Source organism: Zonotrichia albicollis, chromosome 6, assembly GCF_047830755.1.
Source record: "Zonotrichia albicollis isolate bZonAlb1 chromosome 6, bZonAlb1.hap1, whole genome shotgun sequence".
Classification (NCBI taxonomy): domain Eukaryota; kingdom Metazoa; phylum Chordata; class Aves; order Passeriformes; family Passerellidae; genus Zonotrichia; species Zonotrichia albicollis.
Window position 1 is genome coordinate 48,703,575 of NC_133824.1, and position 6,721 is coordinate 48,710,295.

Sequence of the window (6,721 nt, forward strand, 5' to 3'; positions counted from 1 at the left end):
GGGTTTTCTCAGAAGCTCTAATTGAATTTTTTTTTGTGATTGGCTCCACTTTCTCTCCTGATGAGAAACACTTCTTCCCTGCAGAGTGTTCCAGTCTCCAACTACCTTCCCTCTCTAGACAGGTTTCTACCATTCCTCAGTTCTCTTCCCTGAGGGGTCATTGTCCCTCCAGCAGCAGAGGGATGCTGGTGGTGCTGGTCGCACCAGAATGCTGCTAGTACTAGCAGTGCTGGTAAGCCAGCTGGGTGCTTCTCAGAAACAGCTCCTGTTCCGGAAAGGGCTCTGAGATCATTGCCAAAATATGCTCTGGTCCTAAGGAAGCACAGTTGAGCTGTTTCCTCCTCCTATCCCGATCCCATCCTCATCCCTCCTCCCCAACAACATCCCCTTCCTCATCCCCATCCCCATCCCCATCCTGCTCCATCCTCACCCCATCCTATCTCATCCCACAGCTTTCCCAGATGGAGCTGTTCCCCCATTCTGAGCGTGGCCTGTCAGGCTCTGCTCTCCTCCAGTGGGGAGATTTGGGATTGTCGGCATCCAGACCCCCTCCAACCCCCTCTGAGCCTCTCCTGACCCCTCCAACACCGCCTGCAACACCCCACACCATCCCCGGGGCCTCCTTTTCCACCCAACAGCCCTGATCCTGCCCTGCTCCAATAGGGACCCCCGGCAGTGTCCCTGCTCCTCCTGGCCATAGGGTTCTTGGACCCAGGAGAGAGGAAAAAAGTCCAGGTCCAGTGTGCTCTGCAGGATCACACAGAATGATAAATGTGGCTGGACCCAGTGCAGAAACTGATAAGGAGACCGGCAATGGTTTTGGGGCAAATTCTGAAAAAAGAAGCAACACTGCATGGCCAAAGCAAAAGTTTAAGGCAAGTTCACCTTTAATGTCTCAGCACACAGTGAATACAACCACCAGAGACCCCTCTGAATGATCCTTCAGGATCAGGAAATGACTTGGAGAAGGAGGTGGATGCTTGGAAACAAGTGCTAGAAAAGTGATGTTTATGTATTAGATAAGAAAGACACTTTAATGATCTTAATAACTAGTGGTTAGGATGAATAAAACCTCTGTTGTAAAGTCTCACATCAAACAAATATGGAGAGATCCTTCTGTCTGTCCTTTGGAGGTAAAGAATTCCTGATTCCCAATTCTTCCCATTGTGCTTGAAACTTTATGACAGCTGATTTTGGAATCACTCCCAGTTGCCAACTCCACCCCTCTCGCTGTCCCATCCCATCCCATCCCATCCCATCCCATCCCATCCCATCCCATCCCATCCCATCCCATCCCATCCCGTGGCCGCTCCCAACCTTGAAGCACGGCCCTTCAGGCTTGGCTGCCCTGCAATTGGGACATGTGGAATCAGCAGCATCCAGACCCTTCCTGACCTCCTCCAGACAGTTCCAGAACCCTCTCAGCCTTCTGACAACTCCAGACCCTTCCTGGGTCCACCATGTCCCATACGACAGCCCCGGTCCCGCACTGCTCCACCCAGGACCATGTGCAGTGTCTCTGCTTCTCCCAGCCACTTCTGATTTTGTACATTAAAATATGCAATTTTGCAAAGAAACAAACCTTTACAGCATTTAGCTGGAATGGTATCTCATGCCTTAACCTTGCTTCCAGACCTGCCCCAGTGAGATGTCTCATGCACTAACACAGCTGAGAGAGCAGCATTTCTGCCACATTTGCCAGAGCAGATGCAGACGTGTGTGCACACAGCCAGCCAGCCAGGCAGAGTGAGTGCAAGGTGCCTGTGAGCAATTGCCCTGGCAGGCAGTGAAATGCTCCCTGCGGATCCCTTTGCATCTCCTCCCTGGGCCAAGGGCTGGGCCTGGAGCCCTGGGGGGGATGGGCCCAGGAGCCATGGGCGGTCGGGGATCAGCCCAGGGCAGCAGCCGGGAGAGATCTCAGCTGGGAGAGGCCCCAGTGCCAGGGAGCTTCTGCTCAGCGCTGCTGGGCCCAGCAGAGCTCCAAGGCTCTCCTTTGGGGCCGCTGCTCACAGGGCCCCAAGGCATGGGCGGCACTCACAGCAATGGCTCAGCCTGGCCACACTTGGGGCCGGCAGCTTGCTGGGACAGTGGCAGAGCAGGGATGCTGTGGCATCCAGGGCAGTACAATAATTTGCAAGGCTGTTGATAAAAGCCCAGGAGGTGGTTGGACAGCAGCAGTTGCTGGGAGCAGAGGGTGTTTCTGATCAGCGCCACAGGAGCTGAGCCCAGGGGCTGCTCCTCAAGGCTGAGGCCTCACAAGCACGGATCAGAGCCCAGAGCGGCCTGGAAAGGGGCTGGGGATGCAGCAGCACAGGGAGGGTGATCCTGTGGGTATTTATTGATCAGGAGACTCAAGGAATCTCTCAGCCACTGTCCTGGGGTCCTTCAGCAGTGCAGTGGAAGGGATAAACAGGTTCAGATCCTAATGTCCATGATGGGATCATTTCTGTGGGCAGTGTTTTCTTCTGGTTCCTCAAAGATCCTCCTGAGGGAGAGCCGGAGGGACTCCACAGAGCAGGGCCTCCAACACCTCCCCACCAAGAAGTAGATGATGCGGTTGATGTTTCTGTGGATGAAAGCGAGCAGGAAAAGAATCTGGGAGGGCACAACGGTGTAGCTGAGTTCCTGCAGGAAATGGCAGAGGCTGAGGGGCAGAGTGAAGAGCACAATGAGGCAGATAACAATGTCGAGTCTCTTGGGTTGCTGCTGATGGAAGCCAGGCTTGAAATGAGAGAAGACAATTTTGCTGGAAATGAGGATGAAGGGAGCACAGAGGAGGAGGTTGAAGGCATGCATGGAGATGTAAAAAACCCAGCAGTGCTCAGATAGAAGGATAATGCATGGAGAAAATATTATGGCAATGACTATGATGAAAGTGGTGAAGAAAGCCCCGAGCAGGGCATGCATCACCTTCAACAGGTGCTGGGGATGGTGGCAGCAGTGCTAGAGTGGGCAGTGGGTGGACCTGCACCTCTTGATGCTGATGAATGTCAGTGTGCACAGCCACATGCTCTGTGACACCGCTGACACCCTGAAAAGCAACCCCACTTACTGCAAGGGCATGATGATAGAGCAGGACACATTCTCCAGCAGGAAGAGCAGAGTGGAGGGCAACATAAAGAGGAGGAGGAGGAAGTCCAAAAAAGTCAGGACAAGAATGTAAAGGATGGTGCAGTTCCTGGACAAAAAGTGGACCCAAGGAACCAGAGCACAGCCCCATTCCCAGCCCGCCCACAGAGGCAGATGAGCAGTGTCACACTGTGGGTGGCCACGCTGGTGACATCTGTCTGACACAGATCATCTCCTTCAGTGGGTGAGGCAGGAGATGGGGACACGGTGCTCACCTCCATGGATGGACACTGGGCAGGCAGTGGGATGTGGCCCCTGGCTGTGGTCAGAGTGGATGGGCAGTCAGTGCTTGGAGAATCCAGGGATGGACCATGTGGCTCCTCAGCAGCTCCCTGCAGTGGGAAGGGTTCAGTGGGGAGGAGTGAGATGTGCAAGGGTGGAGGGCAGTGGGAATTGTGGGGTGTGAGAGGGAAGAAGTGTGCTTGGACTGTTCAGCAGGAGATGCAGAAGGGAAGCACAAGGCAGAGGAGAGAGAGGAGCTGGGAGGGCCCTGCGGTCACCGGGAGAGGGTGTCAGGAACAGAGCAGGTGCTGCAGGAGAGGAAGGTGGGGTAGGGAGGAAGGCAAACATTCCACTGACCTGTTCCCTGTGGGGCAGCAGCAGGCAAAGGGGTCTGTGCAGATCAGTGGCGCTTCCCGGTCCCTCTTGCTCCTTTGGGATCCATGTCCTAAAGCGGCTCCTGCCAGGTCAGGGACATGAAGGAGAAAGTGCCCAGGTCACCAGAAGCTCCCCATTCCTGTCCTGCTGGCTCCTCTCTGTTCCCTTTCCCGGTGTTGTTTCCCAAGGCTCGGTGGAGTCAGGAGGGAGTAGGAAATTACATCTTTGGCTACTTCCTCGGAGTTATTTGTTTTGACTTTTTTCTGCCATAGAGGAAGCTTCTCAGCATGCAGATTTCTTTGCATGGCTATTGGTTTCCTCCGGATTAGAAAAACTCTTTCAGATGGGACATTCTCCAAATACATCCCCTTGCTCTGCAGGTTTCAACCATCCCTCATTTACCTTCCCTGAGGTGTCATTGTCCCTTCAGCAGCAGAGGGCTGCTGGTGGGGCTGGTAGCACTGGAATACTGGTGGCAGTGCTGGAAGTGCTCACAGCATCTGAGTGCACACAAACAACTCCCCTTCTAGGAAGAGGTCCGGGATCATTGCCAAAACCTCCCCTGGCCCCAAGAAAGCAAACTGACCTGAGAATTCCCATTTCTGTCATTGCAATGCAGGCTCACTCAGCCCAAAGGAAGGACAGAAGTCAGTTGCTTGCAGAATAGTCAGCAGCACTTAGAGCCTACCCTGATTACTGCAAATCCTCTTAATGATGCAATGAAAGCTATCAGGGACCAGGTTTTGGGGTGCTGTGATCCCCTTTCCATCCCTTCATTATATCTCATCTTCCTCCTCCTCAGACTTGGAAGCTCTTGTGTTTGTTTTTACCTGACCCCATCCCTCTGGGCAAACTGTGCCAGGGCCTCAGCACCCTCACAGGGAAGGATTTCTTCCCAATATCCAACCTGACCCCACCCTCTGTCCATGGGAAGCCATTGCCCCTTGTCCTGTCACTCCATGCCCTTGTCCAAAGTCCCTCTCCAACTCTCCTGGAGCCCCATCAACTCCTGGATCATGAAGTGTTTGCCCTTGAAAGGAAATGGGGCTGGTGAGGGGATGTGAGATTCCATACCTGGGGACACAAACACGGTGTCAGCAGGAAGAGAGGTGACAGTTCTGGTCCCAGGGCCAGCAGTTTGCAGGAGGAGCATCCCAGATCCCTGAAGCACATGTCAGCCTGGGTAGGAATCATCTCACCTCACCTTTCTAGGAATTCCTTGGAATTCACTGTAGGCTGCTGTCTGTCTCCCAATGGAGTGTAGAGGATGACTCAGATGAAACCTGCAACTTTCTAAGGATCAATGCCACGGTGTCGGTGATGAAGAGAGATGGGGACACTGACTCGGTGATGAGAATCCAATTTTATTGTGGGATACAAACGTTTATATACTATTTCAGGGAGACTAGTAATGTGTACTACATTTATTAGGTTAAAATCACATACACAACCTTATGCATATAACAACATCTCTTGCATGAAGAGTTTAATGGGATTTTCTTTTTCCTGTAATCCTGCCTGATTTATTCTTTTTGCAATCTAGGTCTAATTTTCAAAGTTCTGTTTGCTTTTTCCAAGGCATCCTGTTCTCAAATCTCTTATGTTAACCAGGTCCAAAGTCCATCACCTGTCTTGTGTCCCCTAACATCCCAACACCATGGGAGTAGCATTGATTTGCCTCTTCTCAGAAGAAATGACCTGGCTGAACTCCTAAATCATCCCTCTGCTGTGTGCCAGTGTTCCAGGTCATGCACAGAATTTATTATTGCATGAATCATCTGTATGGTGAAACTGTATGGTGCAGGTGAAATACCACTGAACTTGCAGTATACAAGGGGGAAAGCTAGATTTGAAACAGAAATAAAAGTTTATCAGCATATTTGAAGTGCAGGGCCCCGAGCATCCAGCCCAGAAATGAGAGGGGACAAGTTCAGGCAATTCAAAAGACAAGATTTTGGGATTGAGGTTGCTATAAAATAGAATACAAGCTGAGATGGAGCCCAAGTGCTCTGGGCACAGGTGTGGTTGCTGAGGCTCTCTCCCGTTGCTCATTTCCTGGGCAGAGTGAAGGAGCAGCTGAGGAGCAGAGCCCTGAGCCCGTGGCAGGCTCTGAGGCAGCTGCCTGTGTGTGAGAGCCCTGGAGAACACGAGGCAGCACGGAGAGCAGGGGCTGTGGCAGGAGCTGGGACAGAGCCCGCGCCGGACGCTGCTCGGGCTCAGCCCGCGGGCTGCGCTCCCCTTTCCCAAGGGACCATTCCAGGGAACTGTCATGGTTTGAGCCTGGCACAGAGCCAGTGCCCCCCCATGAAAATGCCCTCACCCTGGTGTCTGCTGTGAGATGTGACCAGGAATAAGCAAAACAGGCTTTAGCTTAAACATAAAGAACACTTTATTACCTAAACTACAGGAAAATAGGGAAAGACTATAAGGAAAAGAAAAAAAAAAAAAAAATTGAAAACCTTACAAAAACCACTTTTCCTCCTCCCCACTACCTGACTTTCCCAATCCGATACATTCTCCCAAAACACCAACTGCCCAGCCTGGCACGACACTTTAGTATACTCAAACTTCAGTTCATGAAGAGGAAAGGAGTCCTTCTTGTTCCATAGGCTTCCCCTGGAAACACACTGAAACCTCGTGTGCTTCCCTGTCACTTCGGCACCGCCCGGAAAAAGTCCTTTTGCCGCTTGTGACATCTTCCTTCCATGCCCAGTGCTCTCACCACTGACACATGGCCAGAGCTGCTCTTAGGGTTGTCTTTCAAGGATGCCTTGTCTCACTCCAAAAAGGCACAGTCTCTGCTTTGGGACATCTGTCCCCCCCATATTTTTCCAACCCCCTGGGGCCGGGGGGTCCTCACGAAGAACCCTCCTGGTTTTGAGCCACTGCTTCCCCCTAAGTGCAGTCTGTGTCACAGGAACAACTGAGTCCATGGCCACAAGAAAAGTCCAGCCAAAAGGCCACTCCAAATCATCTCTTCCCACTCAATCATCTC

At 52.3% G+C, this 6,721-nt stretch overlaps 1 pseudogene; it reads right to left on the minus strand.

Moving 5' to 3' along the window:
• Positions 1 to 2,415: 2,415 nt before the first annotated feature.
• LOC141729234 (mas-related G-protein coupled receptor member H-like) lies at positions 2,416 to 3,350 on the minus strand (annotated as a pseudogene).
• Between the last annotated feature and the right edge of the window lie 3,371 nt (positions 3,351 to 6,721).